The following is an 18,587-nucleotide window of genomic DNA, read 5'->3' as shown; positions in this document are numbered from 1 at the left end:
AAATTCGTATGTACCCCAAAATGGTAGCAATAAAAACATCACCTCATCCCACAAAAAATTAGCCTCCACACAAGACCATAGCCCTCACACAGCTCAGTCAACAACAAAATAAAAAAGTTATTGCTCTTAAAAACCATGACAGAAAATTCCAATTCTGAGCCCTGGCATATCCCAAAATAACAGTTTATGACCACAATTTGGAGTGTTACTGTATTCAGGAGAAAATGGGTAGTAGATTTCGAGGGGATTTTCTCCTGTTGTCTTTTGTGAAAAAAAAAAAGGTTTGGGCCTAAAGCACCATTTTCTTGTAAAATAAATGAATACATTTTTCATTTTCAAAACCAAGGTTTATAAATTCTATGAAACGTCTGTTTGCTCAAAATGCTCACTACACCCCTTAAAAATTCCTTGGGAGGTGTAGTTTACAAAATGTAGTCAATTTTTGGAGGTTTTCACTGTGGGGGTACCTCAGGGCCTCTTCAAATGCAACATAGCGCCCTAAAACCATTCCAGCAAAATCTGCCCTCCAAAAATCATATGGCGCTCCTTGCCTTCTGAACGCTGCTGTGTGCGCATACAGCAGTATACAACCACATATGGCGGGTTCTTTAAACTGCAGAATCAGTGTAATAAATATTGAGGTTTGTTTTGTAGTTAATCCTTGATGTGTTACAGGAAAAAAATTATTAAAAAGGAAAATCTGCAACAAAAAGTGAAATTTTGAAATTTCACTTCTATTTTGCTTTAATTCCTGTAGAATACTTAAAGGGTGAACAACATTTCTAAAACCAGTTTTGAATAGTTTGAGGGGTGTAGTTTCTAAAATTGGATATTTATGGGTGGTTTCTATAATGTGAGCTCCTCAAAATGACTTCAGAACTGTACTGGTTTTAAAAAAAATGATTTTGGAAATTTTAAAAATTAAATTAAATTACCAAAATGATACCAACATAAAGTAGACATATGGTGAATGTTAGTTAATGAGTATTTTAGGAGGTATCACTATCTGTTTTAAAAGCAGAGATTCAAATTTCTGTTAACTTTTGGATTTATTTTATAAATAAATAAAGGTGAAATATATAGACTCAAATTTACCATTAGCACGATGTACAATGTGTCACGAAAAAACAATCTCTGAATGGCTTGGATAAGTAAAAGCATTTCAAAGTTATTACCACATAAAGTGACATATGTCAGATTTGCTAAATTAGGCCTGGTCAGGAAGGGGGCAGATGGCCTGGTCTGGAAGTGGTTGACCCATTCTGCCTTTAATATGAAAAGTTTTATCCCACTGAACAACCCCTTTAACAATTTGTTTGTCACATCATATCAGCTTCTGAATGGTACCATGGACATTATAAAATGCTGAAGAAAAGATCCGGCATGCGTCACAGGCATAAAGTTATGGCTCCACCAAGCAGGAGGTTTAAGCAGATTGTCGGGAAGGAAGCAATCTGCCGATTGGTAGAGGAGGAGACCGTTGCTTTTACATGAACCCATCTCCTCCAGAGTATGGGGAGGAGAGATTGCTAATGCCATTACTCTTCCCCATACAGACTGCTTGTTTCCTGGTAGCAGATCGTGTTTACACGGCATGATCTGCTATCGGGAAACATGGAATTTTTGTGCTGCACAAATGATACAATTACCCAATGAGCGAGCATTGGGTAATCGGCGGTGCATTTACACCACCAGATAATTGCTAACAAGCGTTACTTGTAACGCTCATTAGTGATGATCTGTTCAATTCTTGGCCTTTGTAAAGGGCACATTAGAGTTAGTACAGGTGAACATATTATTTTTGGACTGCACTGTTTTAATGATATTGCGTATATCACTATGTTGGATTACACAATTGAAAATTGCATAGTATATGTAAAGACTCATAAATGATACATATTATTATAGCCTTATTTGACTTTGTTGAGAAATCATAGAGACTTTTCAAGTTTTTGTTTTAATTAATGAATCATACTATAATATTTGCATAAATATTCACCTTTGCAAAATGCAGCATGGAAATTACCCAGTGGTTGAAAAAAAAGTATGTAAAATTAAAATAGGATACAGAACAATAAGCAGATGGAAGGAGACAACACCTGACAATAGTGAGCACTGAATGGTCTCCGCTGAACTAACGATGCAATTAATGTTGTAGAATAGCCTCAACGTAATACAGTTTATGAATTGCCCAATTCTTACAATACGTTTTCAGGTTGTAAGAGTGAATCCAAAGTTTATCAATCCTGTGTTAATTAAACTAATATAGGCATAACACAATGGACAGATTTACCAGTCCTTTCAAATATTTAGGCCAGAAACAGACAAGAAAGTTGAATGTGGGGAACTTGCAGCGTGTGTCAGTGTGAGGTTCCGTTCTGGCCTCCGCTCCTCTGACAGGATCGCACAGAGTTATACTGATTTAGGCCTCATGCACACGACCGTTGTTTGTTTCCGTGTCCGTTCAGTTTTTTTTGCGGATAGGATGCGGACCCATTCATTTCAATGGGGCTGCAAAAGATGCGGAAAGCACTACGTCTGCTGTCCGCATCCGTTGCTCCGTTCAGTGATCCGCAAAAAAAATATAACCTGTCCTATTCTTGCCCGCAAAAAACGGTTTGCGGACCCATTCAAGTCAATAGGTCCGCAAAAACAACAGATGCACAACGGAAGACATCCGTATGTCATCCGTATGTCATCCGCATCCGCATTTTTTGCGGATCCGTTGCCAAGCAACCTGACCTTTGACTTAAAAAAAATAATAAATACAGGAAGTTCAAACTCAGAGTTTTGGACAGTGAGAAACACCTGCCACAGTTTGCCTTGTGCTTTTGGCTGTCTGCAAACTATCCAAAGATGCCACGTTGGAATGTGGACAAGTTAATTACATTGGTGCAGGATCGTCCCGAGCTGTGGGACAGCCGCAACAATATATACCACGATCGGGTGAGGAAGGATGCATCGTGGGAGCATGTGGCCCGTCGCATGAGGCCCTCGGAATAGGAAAAAGCAGATAGCAGAGGTCGGGATGATTTAGGTAAGTGCCAGCTATGTCGTTGTTGTGTCCTGCCCCTGTGTTGTCCCTAATTTTTTTACAACTGCTATATTCAGGTCATTATCATTTCGCTTTTGTGGGCAGCGTTTAATTATGTTCTGGCCTGTGACTATTTTGATCCTTCAAATTTTTTCAAACACCACCATGTTTTAATGGATGTCTTGACTTTAGCTACAGCACATATTAGTAATGTATACCCAGCATGAGCACATTATAGTTTTGGTTACATATGGCCCTGTTGTAATAGTTATTCCAACATCTGTCTCCTTTCCATATAAAGTATTATTAGTAAAAGTCCTCGAACAAATAATCTCCTCCTTCATGCAATTATTGTACCTTGGATCCGCTGCTTCACATGAGTACCAAAAAGTACTGTCTGACATTGGTCTGCTATGTAATTATGTTTTCGTTGGATGCTCATGTACGTTTTGAAACACTGCAGATACCCACATCTGGCCTACTGTACCATGTTCTGTGCATTCTCACCTTTTACCATTGTTTTGATAATTTTTTGGTTTGGTTGTCATATTTTAAGATTATTTGTTTACAGATTTTTGTTCTAATTGATGAAATGATACATTTTTATGTCATGTTTGCTCTTTTCAAAGTCAAGAAGACCAAAACCCGCTGGAACAGCTGCCGGGACCAGTTTAGGCGGGAGCTAACTGAAAAGGGTCGCAGTGGGGCTGGTGGTCTCCGTAAAAGGCCTTATATCTACACTGACCAATTGCAGTTTCTACGCCCTGTCAAGGACTAGTCTTTGGAACCGTATATGTCATTGGCCAGTACCATAATATAGCAGACCTTTCTTCCGGGTTTGGTGTGCAATATATGATGGCGTTGGCCAATTACAAATGCTTTATTTGAGGCACCAGATGCACAGTTCTCCCCAGGGGAGTAGCTATAGGGGGTGCAGAGGTAGCAGTCGCTACCGGGCAAAGGAGCCTGAGGGGGCCCAAAGTCCCTTGTGCCATATAAGAGGACACTGGTATTATAGAAAGTACATGCTGGTCAAGTTACACCTCTGGCTGAAGGAAAGAGGTTAGGTCAAGAATTTGGATTGAGGGGGGGTGCTGTTTCAATTTTTGCCTCAGGTGGCACGAAGGCTATGTGTTTCCCTGTCCCTTGCCACAAAGTAGGGGGCCCAAGCTGAACTCTTGCACCAGGGCCCATGGGCCTTTAGCTACACCCCTGGTTCTCCCCTTTTGTAGGCGCTTTTTCATAATCAGGGTGACCGATTGTTGTCACTCCCGAAGGTTTTTGAGCACAGACTCGTGTTGGCACCTTTTTGTTAGTTATTTTCCAAAGGTGTGGCTTTTGACAGTTGAAGGGGACATTTGCTTTATGTGTGTCCAAGTTGGCGTAAACACATGCTATTTAAAGTATGTTTTTTGTTGTGTTTTCCGCCTTTGACCAATTTTCAATATTGTACTCTATAACCCGCATGAGCAAAAACCACAAAATTGTAGATATGCTTACTATGTCAAGCAATGCAAATCTACTTCTCCGTTTATATAGACCAGGGATGCTCACCCTGCGGCCCTCCAGCTATTTGAAAAGTACAACTCTCACTATGACCTTTTGTAGGCTTATAAATGTAGGCTGTCTGAGAATGGTGGGAGTTGGAGTTTAGAAAATAGCTGGAGGGCAGATTATCAGCACTTGGTTAGCTCCGGAATGTGTGTGAATGTTTTGGTGCTGGACAACTCAAAACAACCAGCTATTTTGAAATATGTTTTTGCCTATAACAAAGAAAGGCACAGTCCTTAAAAGGTTGGATTCTGTAATGTGTCCTTAAATGTTTATGGAAAACCTGAAGATTTGTTAAACGTATGTGATCTATCTCAGCTCGCCTTATCGTAGACATACATCACTATGTTTCGCATAATGCTTTTGGTGTTTTGTAATGTAATTTTGCCATAATGTAATATATGTTTTCATGTCATTTATCTTTACAGGACTATGGACAGTCTGGATAACACTGAGGATTCTGACTTGGGAGGGGAGGAAACGCCAGCAGTCTTTTCACCTGCTTCTTCTCCTGCATCAACACTGGCTGAGGAGCCAATCCCACAGCCAAGAGAATGTGCTGCCATTTCTGAAGGGAGCCCACAAGAAACACACCAGCCTCAGGCCAGACAAAGAAGGAGGAATGTCCGTCAGTCTTCCTCTGGGCAAGATACTCGGGAAATGATAGATGCCCGAGTAATCGATTTCCTTGCCCAGAGGAGGAGTGACGGACAAGAGGAATGTGTTTTAAGGGGTCTGGGGCCATTACTCCACCGGGTTCCTATGGAGAGGCATAATATGTGTGTCACCTCATTAGTGGTTGTGATTGAGATGTATGCCTCCCACTACCAGGGAGACATACACTTACACATTACTGAGCTACGCTATAAATTAATTAGGCTATCCGATGAGCAGCCCACTATGAACCCGCATCCTTTACAGCCACCACAAGTGACACCTTCCCATTGCCAACAAACCTGCAGGTTCCCAGAACCAAACCCACCCCTTGGCCAGCAGAGTAATCAGGGCAGTTATGGTACATGAGCACCACATCATGGCCAGGTTCGCCCGGGATCCGCCACATGGGCCCCAGATCCTGCCCATGTCCGCCCACGTCAGCCATCTGGGCCTGATCCTGCCCACGTCTGTCCAGGTTCCTCATCTGGCCCTGATCCTGCCCATGTCCGCCCACGTCAGCCATCTGGGCCTCATCCTGCCCATGTCCGCCCACGTCAGCCACCTGGGCCTCATCCTGGCCATATCCGCCCACGTCAGCCATCTGGGCCTCATCCTGCCCATGTCCACCCAGGTTCCTCATCTGGCCCTGATCCTGGCCATGTCCGCCCACGTCAGCCATCTGGACCTCATCCTGGCCATGTCTACCCAGGTTCCTCATCTGGCCCCGATCCTGCCCATGTCCGTCCAGGTTCCTCATCTGGCCCTGATCCTGCCCATGTCTGCCCATGTCAGCCATCTGGGCCTCATCCTGCCAATGTCCACCCAGGTCAATTATATGGCCCTGATCCTTCCCATGTCCACCCAGGTCAATCATATGGGCCTGATCCTGGGCAGGTCCGCCCAGGTTATTCATATGAGCAAGGATAGGATCCTTCACAAGAGACCTTTTTGACTTATAATTTTTGAAAATGTTATTATTTATTTAATGTTATTTGTATTTATGTTGTCTAGACAGGAATTGTCTTTGTATTTTGTTTGGGGGGGCAAGGGTTTCAGTAAATATTTTATTGGAAAAAATCACTTGTCTTCAGTAATTTATTGTGAGACTAATTACATTAAACAGGTAAACACATTTCAACATAATAACATAGACACACACAATACTCCTAGTACTATCACTTTAATGATCACTACTCTTGCTTAATTATCAATATTTAAATGAGGTATTAGAAGGTTTTTGGGACCATAGATCCACTAGATTATTGATTTTTAACACAGTCGACTTTTAAAAGCATCTTTATAATTTATATTCAATGTCAATATTTTTATGGCCCAAAACCTCAGCCCGCAAGCCCACGTCAAGGGTCCTCATTCAACTGATGATGTAGGAAATTGTGGCATGTGGTATCTCCGTACTCAGAAGAAGTTGGGGAATGTGTTTTGTGGTGTCATTTTACATATACCCATGCTGGGTGAGAGAAATATCTTGGTCAAATGCCAACTTTGTATAAAAAAAATGGGAAAAGTTGTCTTTTGCCGAGATATTTCTCTCACCCAGCATGGGTATATGTAAAAAGACACCCAAAAACACATTGCCCAACTTCTCCTGAGTACGGCGATACCAGATGTGTGACACTTTTTTGCAGCCTAGGTGGGCAAAGGGGCCCACATTCCAAAGAGCACCTTTAGGATTTCACAGGGCATTTTTTACACATTTTGATTTCAAACTACTTACCACACATAAGGGCCCCTAGAATGCCAGGGCAGTATAACTACCCCACAAGTGACCCCATTTTGGAAAGAAGACACCCCAAGGTATTTCGTGATGGGCATAGTGAGTTCATGGAAGTTTTTATTTTTTGTCACAAGTTAGTGGAATATGAGACTTTGTAAGGAAAAAAATAAATAAATAAAAAATCATCATTTTCCGCTAACTTGTGACAAAAAATAAATGTTCTATGAACTCACTATGCCCATCAGCGAATACCTTAGGGTGTCTACTTTCCGAAATGGGGTCATTTGTGGGGTTTTTCTACTGTCTGGGCATTGTAGAACCTCAGGAAACATGACAGGTGCTCAGAAAGTCAGAGCTGCTTCAAAAAGCGGAAATTCACATTTTTGTACCATAGTTTGTAAATGCTATAGCTTTTACCCAAACCATTTTTTTTTTACCCAAACATTTTTTTTTTATCAAAGACATATAGAACAATAAATTTTGAGAAAAATTTATATATGGATGTCGTTTTTTTTTGCAAAATTTTACAACTGAAAGTGAAAAATGTCATTTTTTTGCAAAAAAAATCGGTAAATTTTGATTAATAACAAAAAAAGTAAAAATGTCAGCAGCAATGAAATACCACCAAATGAAAGCTCTATTAGTGAGAAGAAAAGGAGGTAAAATTCATTTGGGTGGTAAGTTGCATGACCGAGCAATAAACCGCTAAAGTTGTGGAGTGCCGATTTGTAAAAAAGGTCCTGGTCACTAGGGGGGTATAAACCTGTGGTCCTTAAGTGGTTAAAGGGATTCTGTCATCAGAAATGAGCCCTATAAGCTAAACATATGGCGATGTCCCTTGTAAAACACAGAATCCTAAAGTGAGTTTATCAAATGCCCCTGTGGCTCTATATTCATAAAAAAGCGGTTTATATCACCTGTCAATCACTTAAAAATGTGTCCAAGGGGACGTCTCATGGTGAAAGGTGCCCAGCTGCAGCCATGTCGTTTAGGTGCCCAGCGCCGCCTTCTCAGCTGAAATCGCCGCCCTCCCTTTCATGCGATCCGCCTATCTCACGTCATCACTGCCTCTCTAACCACCGCTCGCTTCATCCGGATCCCGCGAGCTTTGAACCAGGCTGTAGGAGGTTGGATGGCTGGGATGGGCAGTCAGTGGAGGTTCGAGTGAAGTGCGCCGGCCGGCACATGCGCACTTCGCTATACGAGGTCGCTGCCAGTAGTCAGCACAGGCGCATCAGGATATACCTAGTGCACACGCGCGGGATCTGGATGAAGCGAGTGGTGGTTAGAGAGGCAGTGATGACGTGAGGTAGGCGGATCACATGAAAGGGAGGGCGGCGATTTCAGCTGAGAAGGCGGCGCTGGGCACCTAAACGACATGGCTGCAGCCGGGCACCTTTCACCATGAGACGTCCCCTTGGACACATTTTTAAGTGATTGACAGGTGATATAAACCGCTTTTTTAGGAATATAGAGCCACAGGGGCATTTGATAAACTCACTTTAGGATTCTGTGTTTTACAAGGGACATCACCATATGTTTAGCTTATAGGGCTCATTTCTGATGACAGAATCCCTTTAATTTGGCCAAAATTACTCACATCATGAACATGGTTCATATAATGGTTGTAAGTAGACATATGTTACACATTCTATGTCCATTTTGTAGATTATCCACAAAATCGTTTAACATCCGATAAAAACTTTCAACAATAGGGGTGTGGGCCCAACTCCTACAAGCTATGTTACGCCTATTGTGGTGACGCCATTTCCATGCTGAATGTATGGGAAACGTAGAATGATGTGACCACTCAGCAGGATGATGGCATTGGCTTACACCAAACTCAAAAGCTATAAATACAGGACTACCGTTCATCTTTGCATGTTATTTGTCTGGGAAACAGAAATAAAGGAAATTGACAATGGCAGAAATTAAGAAGGCCCAAAAACTGGTAACTAGAGCTAACATTAACACATGTCTAAGAGCAGCCAGTTTAAGAACCATGTTACTCACAAGATAAGCAGTACACATTACTGTTAAAAAATAAATCACTACATATAGCTTACCTCAACGTGACAATGAGCCTTTCCTCAGGAGTAATGCTGCGCCTCATATTGGTGTCCAGTACATAGAGCTGACAGCAAGCAATCAAAGGTAGACACTGACATCCGACAGAACGCAAAGAACTTCTCTGGATGCTGGCGAAGATCTGCGTAGAGGGTATGGAAGTGTCCTTTCCTGTACCATTGGGAAACAATGGGATGGACCCAAAATCTCCTCCTTCTACTCGGTTCATCATCCAAAGGATTGGACCGCTGTCCCCATCGCCGAGAAATAAGCCAGTGCAGTAGGACCTCATCCTCTGAGTCATCCACCATGGTGAAACCAAGACGCAAACTGAGAAGCAAAGATCAACAAAGCCAAGGAATCAAATTAAACTCTGTACCCTGGAAACACTGCAGAAAATGGCCACCAAACACTTGAATGACCAGCATATATACCTGTATCCTGGGTGTGGATAGTAAAATTACACAATTTCCTGCTTCAACGGAAAACACACGGAAACACAACGGAAAATAAAAACGGAACAACGGATCCACAATTTGCGGACCGCAAAACACATACAGTCGTGTGCATGAGGCCTTACAATACTGTGTAACCCTGAGGGTCCAGGAATCTATTGTGTCAGTGTCATTCAGAAGATTTCAGGACAGAAGGGTTACACAGCATTATAAATCAGTATAAGGCCTCCTGCACACGACCGTATGGCTTTTTCAGTGCTTTGCGGTCCGTTTTTCACAGATCCGTTGTTCCATTTTTTGTTTGCGTTGTGTTTCCGTTTCTGTTCCGTTTTTCCGTATGGCATATACAGTATACAGTAATTACGTAGATAAAATTGGGCTGGGCATAACATTTTCAATAGATGGTTCCGCAAAAAACAGAATGGAAACGGATGACATACGGATGCATTTCCGTATGTGTTCCGTTTTTTTGCGGACCCATTGACTTGAACGGAGCCACGGAACGTGATTTGCGGGCAATAATAGGACATGTTCTATCTTTAAACGGAACGGAAAAACGGAAATACGGAAACGGAATGCATACGGAGTACATTCCGTTTTTTTGGCGGAACCATTGAAATGAATGGTTCTGTATACGGACCGCAAAACACAGCCAGTAAACGGGGAAAAAAAACGGTCGTGTGCAGGAGGCCTAATGCTGTGCAATCCTGTCAGCCAAACGTAGGCCAGAACAGGACCTCACACTGACACACACTGCAAGTTCCTCACATTAAACTTGCACATGTATGTCTGGCCTTAGACAGTGTACATTTACACTACACAGTCTAAAGAAGCTCCAAATGTATCACAGTGGCTCAGATTAGATAATACATTTGGTTTCTTCAAATTTTTTTGGACTGCAAGAGGATGCGCCTAATATATGATGAGGCGTGCATATATGAGGTGCATGCTCTGGAAGAGCAGGGGATATCAAGAAGTACACTGCTCAAAAAAATAAAGGGAACACAAAAATAACACATCCTAGATCTGAATTAATTAAATATTCTTCTGAAATACTTTGTTCTTTACATAGTTGAATGTGCTGACAACAAATTCACACAAAAAAAAAAAATGGAAATCAAATTTTTCAACCCATGGAGGTCTGGATTTGGAGTCACCCTCAAAATTAAAGTGGAAAAACACACTACAGGCTGATCCAACTTTGATGTAATGTCCTTAAAACAAGTCAAAATGAGGCTCAATAGTGTGTGTGGCCTCCACTTGCCTGTATGACCTCCCTACAACGTCTGTGCATGCTCCTGATGAGGTGGCGGACGGTCTCCTGAGGGATCTCCTCCCAGACCTGGACTAAAGCATCTGCCAACTCCTGGACAGTCTGTGGTGCAACGTGACGTTGGTGGATAGAGCGAGACATGATGTCCCAGATGTGCTCAATTGGATTCAGGTCTGGGGAACGGGCGGGCCAGTCCATAGCATCAATGCCTTCGTCTTGCAGGAACTGCTGACACACTCCAGCCTCATGAGGTCTAGCATTGTCTTGCATAAGGAGGAACCCAGGGCCAACCGCACCAGCATATGGTCTCACAAGGGGTCTGAGGATCTCATTTAGGTACCTAATGGCAGTCAGGCTACCTCTGGCGAGCACATGGAGGGCTGTGCGGCCCTCCAAAGAAATGCCACCCCACACCATTTGGGACCCAATGCCAAACCGGTCATGCTGGAGGATGTCGCAGGCAGCAGAACGTTCTCCACGGCGTCTCCAGACTCTGTCACGTCTGTCACATGTGCTCAGTGTGAACCTGCTTTCATCTGTGAAGAGCACAGGGCGCCAGTGGCGAATTTGCCAATCTTGGTGTTTTCTGGCAAATGCCAAACGTCCTGCACGGTGTTGGGCTGTAAGCACAACCCCCACCTGTGGACGTCGGGCCCTCATATCACGCTCATGGAGTCTGTTTCTGACCGTTTGAGCAGACACATGCACATTTGTGGTCTGCTGGAGGTCATTTTGCAGGGCTCTGGCAGTGCTCCTCCTGTTCCTCCTTGCACAAAGGCGGAGGTAGCAGTCCTGCTGCTGGGTTGTTGCCCTCCTACGGCCTCCTCCACGTCTCCTGATGTACTGGCCTGTCTCCTGGTAGCGCCTCCATGCTCTGGACACTAAGCTGACAGACACAGCAAACCTTCTTGCCACAGCTCGCATTGATGTGCCATCCTGGATAAGCTGCACTACCTGAGCCACTTGTGTGGGTTGTAGACTCCGTCTCATGCTACCACTAGAGTGAAAGCACCGGCAGCATTCAAAAGTGACCAAAACATCAACCAGGAAGCATAGGAACTGAGAAGTGGTCAGGTCACCACCTGCAGAACCACTCCTTTATTGGGGGTGTCTTGCTAATTGCCTATAATTTCCACCTGTTGTCTATCCCATTTGCACAACAGCATGTGAAATTGATTGTCACTCAGTGTTGCTTCCTAAGTGGACAGTTTGATTTCACAGAAGTGTGATTGACTTGGAGTTACATTGTGTTGTTTAAGTGTTCCCTTTATTTTTTTGAGCAGTGTATATTTGTGTATACAATAAATCATGTCAGAGTCAAGGGGTGGGAGGGGCATCTAGTACTGTTTTAAATTACAGCTACTTTTTTGTGATTTGCACATGCTGTGTGACCTGCGTGAAAGGACGTAGCTATAGGGGAAGAAGGGGAAGCGGCTGCTGTGGGGCCCGAACTCTCAAAGTTCACTCAACAGTATGATACAATGATATTATATACAGTGACACTGTAGGAAACGTACAAAGCGGATGCCGGGCCTCGTCTGAGAGCTCGATTTTGACTAGCCACAGGAGTGGGGGTTGCACGTGAGTTGGGGGTTGCAAAGAAGTTGCTGGGGGGAGGGGGCCCTTTCAAAAATTTGCTGTGGGGCCCAGTCAGTTCTAGTTACGTCAGTGCCTGCATGCACACATTCACAGCAGTGAATTAATTATTATTATTTGTTGTTGTTTCACAGCTGACAGCTGTCGATATGGTCTCCTTAGCTATACACTAAGGCTACTTTCACACTACCGTTCAGAGCGGATCCGCTCATATAATGCAGACTTGGCATCCGTTCAGAACGGATCCGTCTGCATTATATTGTAGAAAAAATTCTAAGTCTGAAAGTAGCTTCAGACGGATCCGTCCAGACTTTACATTGAAAGTCAATACTGTGTCAACTTCAAACGGATCCGTCCCCATTGACTTACATTGTAAGTCTGGACGGATCCGCTTGCCTCCGCACGGCCAGGCGGACACCCGAACGCTGCAAGCAGTGTTCAGGTGTCCGCTTGCTGAGCGGAGCAGAGGCTGAACGCTGCCAGACTGATGCATTCTGAGCGGATCCGCGTCCACTCAGAATGCATTAGGGCAGTACGGATGCGCTCGGGGCCGCTTGTGAGCCCCTTCAAATGGAGCTCACAAGCGGACACCCGAACGCTAGTGTGAAAGTAGCCTTACTGGTTGTTATTGTTGTTACTGGTTGTTATTTTGCTACTGCCAGCTGGGAGAGCTCCATTGAAGCCATAGCACATTAAGTTAAGCAGGGTGCTCCCCCTTGCCCTCTGCTGCATCGCGCAGGACAAGGGCTTTTTCTTTACTACCGATAGGCAATGCTAGGTGGAGACTTTATAGTAGTAATGCCCTCTGTGTGCTTTTATAGTAGTAATGCCCTCTGGGCACCCATTATAGTAGCAATGCCCTCTGTGCCCCCTTTATAGTAAAAATGCCCTTTGTGCCCCTTTATAGTAGTAATGCCCTCTGTGCCCCCTTTATAGTAGCAATGCCCTCTGTGCCCCCTGTATAGTAACATTGTCCCCTGTGCCCCCTTTATAGTAACAATGCCCTCTGTGCTCCCTTTATAGTAGTAATGCCCTCTTTGCCCACTTTATGGTAGTAATGCCCTCTGTGCCCCCTTTGTAGTAGTAATGCCCTATGTGCCACCTTATGGTAGTAATGCCCACTTTGCCCCCTTTGTAGTAGTAATGACCTCTCCTCTGTGCCCCCTTTGTTGTAGTAATGCCCTCTGTGCCCCCCCTTGGTAGTAATGCCCACTCGGCCCCCTTTGTAGTAGTAATGCCCTCTCTTCTGTGCCCCCTTTGTAGTAGTAATGCCCTCTGGGCCCCCTTTGTAGTAGTAATGCCCTCTCATAGTAACTACTCACCTAGCCCTGTTCCTGAAGCTCACAGTCCTCTCCCCCTGCACACACAGATCGCTCTGCAGCACTGTGTGGATGGAGCTTATGCATATTCCCTGGCTGCAGGCTCCTTCCACATAGGCCAGCAGCGTGATCTGTGCCTGCAGGCTGAATGGTGGAGCCGGGAGAAGTCTCACTGCTTCATCATTCATTGCGGGAGAGAAGGAGCGCAGAGAGCTGAGAGACAGGACCACAGCTCCCGGTGGTCCAGAAATGAGCGCTTCCATCTGTATTGATGGAAGCGCTCATTGCTTCTGGCACCCCCCTGACAGCGGGCACCTGGGGCATATCCCCCTTAGCACACCACTGCTGCTTGGTCCTTAGGCAATGCCAAACTGCATTACTGTACTCAGCAAAGGGGGTGAAAAAGAATGTTGCAGGCATGGTGTATGAATGTGAATAAGAGCCAGTCAAAACTAGCACTGGCCTGGTTTTGGCCTGCATCACAGGCCTGGCATTAAAATGAATATGGTTCATAGCTCACTTTTACTTAGGGCAACACTTAAGGCATGAAGTATCCTTAATCATAACTATGATTAAGGATGTTTTTTTGTGTCTGAAATGCGTCAGCATGATTGATATATGCATATCTTGTTTTTATTGTATCGTCTTCTATAAAGCTTACAAGATTTTTTATTATACGCCATGGCTGCACCATCTCTCCTTTTGGATCCTTTACCTGGTATTAAAGTGTATGATAATAACCCCTTAGATCTAAATCCACTAACCAAGTCATGCCATAGTATCATTGTTGTAATTACAATTGGAACAATGTGGAAATTAATGCAATCCATAGTATTGACCCTCACTGTCACCAGAAATAACTCTTAAAGAGGTTGTCCGGGTTCAGAGCTGAACCCGGACATACCCTTATTTTCACCCAGGCAGCACCCCTCACTGTCTCAGTCACAGAGCGAGTGGCACGCAGCCCTGGTGTATTTAAATCTCATTTAACATGTCTTTCAGAAAAGTTTCTCCTGGGATTCAAACTCACAACCTTTCACATCAGAGGCAAGGCACTTACCCACACAGCTATGAGAGCTGTATAGCCAGTTACTTAAAATATATATATATAAGACTTCTACTGTAGGTAACTTTGATACCTAGTGTACATCCATACACATGACAGCTGCCCAAACACACCCAGCTCTGCTACATCCATACACAGTGTACTGGGGCAGCTGTACAGCTCTCCTAGCTGTGTGGGTAAGTGTCTTGCCTCTGTCTTCATGGGTTGCCTCTGTCTTCATGGGTTCGAATCCCAGCATAAACTTTTCTGAAAGACAGGCTAAATAAGAACACGAGTACCAAATCTTCAACACTAGAGGCTGGTGCGAACACAGGCCGGAAGAGGCCTGCATCGCATCGCTGACATGGAGGTAAGTATAAACTTTTTTTTTTTTTAATACTGGACTGTTACTTTACTGGGAGGGGGGTAGGGGGGCTATTGGCGCCATGATACTGGCACATGGAGGGGGGGAGAGAGGCACTTGATACTGGCACATTAGGGGGCAGGGGGAGAGGATGGCACAATGATATTAGCACATGGGGGGGCAAGAAATGGACATGAATCATGAGGGGCAGAAATGTGAAATGATGGGGGGAGGCAAGAAATGTGAAGAAAATGTAGATTTGCTTGTGTTGACAAAAATCCTTGCACCGGCCCTGACTCAATGTATAAAATTCTAGTAGCATCAAATAAGCCTTTCTCAGTCTAGTGTTTTAGTATGAGCTAGTAAGATGTTTGGTAAACTCAGCTAATAATGAAATTAGCATGTGAAACAAGCTTGATGCATCCACAACTGGTGCAACTGCATTTTAACTAATTTCTTCTTGAACCTGCCTTAAAGTTCATGACTCAGCTACATTTTAGTCATTATTACACTTTGCTATGAAATGCTACCTTCCTCTGTTTAGTTTACTACAGTATGTGACTTTACTGACCTCATTCTAAAAACATCCTCCTCCTTGTAACCTATTTTCTGACCTTTAACCTCTCATCTATTAGCTGCACACTGTTAACTACTGTAACTTTATAAATATTTACCTGAGTTAGCATAGTGGACCTTATTACATGGTCAGTGTGCAACTTGCATCTTAGCTCAGAATTTGTCTGATGTTTATACTGTATTTGCTTTGACTTAGTAGCCCGTAAGTGGTATTTAAAATGATGTGCTTGGTTGACGTTTAATAATATAGGATTAATTTACCAGTCAGTGACTTTGGTTTTCACCACTTCAAATCATGAGGTGTATCTGCAGCGTCCCACTAGTGAATGTGGGCACTGCCAAGTTGCTGTATTGTATACTTTATATATTTGCTTCTTAATCTCTGTTAACAGGCTGGTAGTGTACACTACATCACATCCACCACTAGATGGGGATAGCACCACAGTATACATACAACAGGTCAGGCCTAGTTGAGTTAGTGAGTTGAGAGGAGGAGATGGAGTAGCTGGAGTGAAGAGCAGGGGGAAAGAGAGGTCCCCCTCCTCTCGGCTCTTGGCTCTCTCTCTCTGCGGCCCCATGGTCTAGAGGAGCCGAATGATCTTTTCCCAAGTTTTAGGCCAAGAAGTAAGGCTAAGGTGAGACCTCCTTCTGCAGTTTATCCCTCCGGGAGGACAAGTGGAAATTGTGTTGTGACTACAGAAAGGACAAAGGAAGATAACAGCCATCTTATCAGGCTTATGGGCTCCTTTGAATTTGATATAGGACAATCTAGCTACAGGCAGCCTCACCGGCATATAGAAGACAGAAAAGCCAATCTGTTATGTCACTTATGTGGAAGGAAGGATCAGAAACCACCATTACTGGGATTAGAATAAGGCAAGGAGCTAGATACTAGTTGGATTTCCACTAACGTAACTGAACTTTAATCTGAATTTTTTATCTACAAAAAGCCTGTTACCTGGGATTACAATTTATTACCTCTGCATACAAGAGAGAGACTGTGTTATCTGTAAATGTCATTGCTACTGAGAACCAGCAAAACAGTAAAAGTTGTGAGTTTGATTCAACTGTTGTCTTACTCCTTAATTCAACTACTACTCTCACCATTGTTATACCACAACGGTACTGGCATCACAACTAACGGGACCTAGCCATAAGCACATAAAGCCAAGTTACTACCAAGGACACCTCAACCACCATCTGGCCTGTGTCCCTCATATCAGAGTGTGCCCCGGAGAATTCCTGTGCTGTTCTCCACTTCACTGCACTGCTGGCCCAGGGAGGCATCTGCTAACCGTGAGTACCAGATGAACTATTGTACCCTTCGGCCCACCGTGAACCTCACGTGTTCTCCCCTGCAGACCGGCTCGTTGTATATCGTCTTATAAAATAGTTTCTCCTACATTTGTAAAGTTAGTTGTAAAACATTAAATGTGCTGTCAATAGTTTACATTTTTCAAACTAGCACCTGGATCTGAATACTTTTGTAATTGCATGTAGTAAAAATGTAGTATAACCACAACATTGAATAAAATCTATCTGTATAGCACCACCTGCTGTTTGTTCTTTTCCTTATTTCACTGCCCACTTAACTGAGGTGGACACATATGCTTAGTTCCATCCTTCGACTGCCACCAACCTTCAGTTGGAAGCTGTGACACATGGAGAGAGCTTCAGTAGAAAGGACCTGCCCCCTGATAAATTACCTGCCCATAAGCTGCAGTAGAAAGGACATGCCCCTGCACTGCCAGACTGAAGAGAATCTAGCAGACCAATTGGAGCAATGAATGGGGAGATCTCTGGATCCATGTGAGGTAGAGGGTTGGTTCTAGCTTTGTTAGAAAGAGATTGGCATATACTATATGATGGCTGATTTTCTATCTTTATCATGAGATAACCCCTTTAAGCAGACTACAGACTGGACAGCCTTTTCGGTTTCTGTGGGTTAAATAATGTAATGGTACCTTTCCTCAGTTAATCTGAAAATTTTCATCTGGATCCTCGCAGTCATGCTTACACTGGTGAGTGATATTGCCAACTGTGCCTGTGCACTTCATTTACAAGACACTACGGTGACCCTAGCAAAGGCTGATATAGCTATTTAACCCTGAGATCATATGCAAAATGACCTCAACTAAAGAGGTAGCTGAGGAGCAGCACTGGGTAGCTTTCAATCATCATACATTTGGAAATGAAATGCATTTTAATGGAAACCTGATCCATGAAATGCAATGCAGTCTCTCTGCAACATGTTATAGAGTAGAAAGAGATGAGCAGATTGATATACTCTACTCACAAAAAGTTAGGGATATTTGGCATGTAGGTGATATTTCAGGATAAACCTAAAAGGTATTCTAAACTTTACAAGTGAACTTATTGAATATAGTGCTATATATTTGTTTTTTAGAATATTCTTCATTTTTTTCCATCTGAAGTTATGATTCCTCCCTGCTTAAGTTGCTTGTGTGCCAATGACTCATTGTCCGACAAGCAAGAACCAGGGAGGAATCATGACTTCAGATGGAAAAAAATGATGAACATTCAAAAAATGAATATATAGCACTATATTCTAAATATTCACGAATTCTCGAAGTTGCGATATTCGAGATAAAAATTAGCTTTTCGAATATGCGCGCTCAACACTAATGCGTAGAAGTCTTGTGGGTGGTCCTATCAATGACTAACAGCTTGTATGTATGTCTAGCCATACAAAGAAGCCTGTCAGTGGGCTGGGCTGCCTACACAATTCATAGCTCTAAGTATAGAAAGAGCAGAGATCTACATAAGTGAAATACAAGTTATTATACTCTGGAAATATTAGGCATATCCAGTGTGTCCAGTGCAGAAAACACGATCTGTGTGTGATTTCCCGTTATGGACATTATGGACATTGCTCATTTGATTTATAATGCTGT

Source organism: Bufo bufo, chromosome 4 (genome assembly GCF_905171765.1).
Source record: "Bufo bufo chromosome 4, aBufBuf1.1, whole genome shotgun sequence".
Classification (NCBI taxonomy): domain Eukaryota; kingdom Metazoa; phylum Chordata; class Amphibia; order Anura; family Bufonidae; genus Bufo; species Bufo bufo.
Note: the sequence above shows the minus strand (reverse complement) of the source record.